The 2500-nt window shown below is 39.8% G+C and overlaps 1 protein-coding gene across 4 annotated transcripts in view; it reads left to right on the top strand.

Annotated features, from left to right (window-relative positions):
* Positions 1–2500, top strand: part of trim3b (tripartite motif containing 3b) — a 63192-nt gene that overhangs the window by 1493 nt on the left and 59199 nt on the right. For 2 of the 4 annotated variants that reach the window (XM_062046735.1, XM_062046741.1), the window contains exon 1: positions 1406–1556. The exons of the other annotated variants lie outside the window; for them this stretch is intronic. The gene's annotated coding sequence lies outside the window, so the exon portion shown is untranslated. Of the gene's footprint in view, positions 1–1405; positions 1557–2500 lie in introns of those variants that run through there. 4 annotated transcript variants of the gene reach the window in all.

The raw sequence follows: 2500 nt of genomic DNA, 5'->3' as shown, positions 1-2500 counted from the left end.
GTTGCAGCCCTAATATATATATAAATGTGTGTGTGTATATGCAATATATATATATATATATATATATATTTTGAAGTATTATAATAATATCACTGATATATAAATAATTATAACCTGTGATGAGGTGGCGACTTGTCCAGGGTATACCCCGCCTTCCGCCTGATTGTAGCTGAGATAGGCTCCAGCGCCCTCCGCGACCCCAAAGGGATTAAGCGGTAGAAAATGGATGGATGGATGGATACATAATTAAGAGCATGTGAAAATTTGACTCCTACCTTGTTTACTTCCGTGACAACCTTCTTAAAGTTTTTTAATGAATCAGAAATATCAAGCCGCTAAAATGTGCCAAACATGGATAAGTGTGGAGAGTTTTTTGCATTTTTCCCTATCATCCCTATCATCCCTTCATTAATTTTATTTTTTTCTGCACCATGACTAGGGAAGGTTATTTGGATTGGGTCATATAAGTAAAAATTATGTACATGAAACATACTCCAATAGTCACTGACTTGAGTTACTTTTGTTAACCACCAGATGGCGACAGAATGGCAGCTATCAGACTGCTGGCTGTTTTGTTGTTTGTTTACGCTATGAAAGTACGGCGCCGCCCAAGTTGCTTATTGGTCTCGTGCCAGATTACGTGATGGAGCCCACCTTTGTTTTTATTTAAATGTTCACGAGGAAACCTTACCATGTATGTTATTAAACGGTATAAAATGGAGTAGATGAGTTGTTGTGATGTAGAGAAATGCCATATTTTCTATATTTTGAAATCAAATGTTGATTCTCCTCTTAGACACACGTAATAAAGGTGTTTGATGGTAAATTAAACACAACATTAAACATCATGTCGCTACTGGTGCCACCTTTCCTGAAAAATCATGCTAAAAAAACAACTTTAAGCCTTGTCCAGTTGTTTTCTGACATATTATATATATATATATATATATATAAAATAACTTTTAATGGAAATTAATATCGGCTTCATACATCGCTTATCGGCCTCTTAGACGAGTAATAATCGGTATCGTATCGGCCTTGGGGGGGATTAAAAAAAAAAGGAGTATGGGTGGATCTCGGGTAAGGAGTCAACGCTGACAGAGCAGCCATCTGTGCAGGATGCAGTTGCCATGGCAACACAGCACCGCATAAATGTTTCACACACACACACACACACACACACACACACACACACACACACACACACACACACACACACAGACAGGTGTAAAAGGAACACACACTTGTATGTGATGGCACCAACTTAAGAGAAGGAACAAAAACATCCTTTGTTGCCATCTCTGCCTCGGCCCGCGCCATTGGTCCGCCCAGTCCCCGCCCACTCTCCTCCCAGCCAATCAGCTGGTACAACAGCGGTGTGTGTCTCTCGCCTCGACGACCCCCCCTCCTGGCCTTCCCTCGTCGCACGTTGACAAAACACACACACACACACACGCGTCCGTGTTCCGTGTCGTCCCCGGGAATATGTGGCGGCGTTTAGCGGGCCGGCATGGCCCCCCACGGTAGGAGAGCACGCTGAGACGGCCATCACTGCTGTAAGTTGGCCTCCCGCTGCATGCTGGGTAATGCTGGACTTTAGTGTCAACAAATGTGCTCGTTTTGTTGTCCGTGCTGATCTGGTGCTGGAGGGGACTGGAATGTCCAGCTGGCATGAGTGGAAGTGGCGTGGGGGTGATAGTCCCACTCAGGTGTCCACAGTGCTGCCCGCATCCTTAGCATTCCAATATTAGCACGCTAGCTATTTTATGATCATTTAGCAGTTATACATCTCAGCGTCAAACATTTTGTTACTTGATGAATGATTCCTGTTCATTTTAAGGTGCGATTATTGCAACTTACCAATTTTGATGATAGCTGGATTGCTTTTTTTGCACCATGACTAGGGAAGGTTGTTTGCATTGGGTCATATAAGTGCATGCTGTGCATACTTTAAGGTGGTTGACCTGAATTATTCATGTTGTTTTTTAGAAGGCGACATATTAGCAGTATCAAAATTGTCAGAATCTTAGAATTTTTCTGTAAAATTTAAAAAAAAATTCTTACTGTAAATAAAAAAACTGCATGTTTACAGTAAAATTTTGGCGACTGAGCTACCTTTTTTTTTTTTTTTTTACCATAAAAACAGCAGTACTGTTTTTCCATTTAAAGTAATATACACTAAATTTTAAGGTGCAATTATTGCAACTTACCAATTTTGATGATAGTTGGATTGTTTTTTTTTGCACCATGACTAGGGAAGGTTGTTTGCATTGGGTCATATAAGTGCATGCTGTGCATACTTCAAGGTGGTTGACCTGAATTATTCATGTTGTTTTTTAGAAGGCGACCTATTAGCAGTATCAAAATTGTCAGAATCTTAGAATTTTTCTGTAAAATGTACTTTTTTTTAAATTTTTTACTGTAAATAAAAAAACTGCATGTTTACAGTCAAATTTTGCCGACTGAGCTACCTTTTTTTAAAAAAATTTTACCATAAAAA

This window comes from Entelurus aequoreus, linkage group LG05 (genome assembly GCF_033978785.1).
Source record: "Entelurus aequoreus isolate RoL-2023_Sb linkage group LG05, RoL_Eaeq_v1.1, whole genome shotgun sequence".
NCBI classification, from domain to species: domain Eukaryota; kingdom Metazoa; phylum Chordata; class Actinopteri; order Syngnathiformes; family Syngnathidae; genus Entelurus; species Entelurus aequoreus.
The sequence above is the reverse complement of the archived record's forward strand: the minus strand, read 5'-3'. Positions and strand labels throughout refer to the sequence as shown.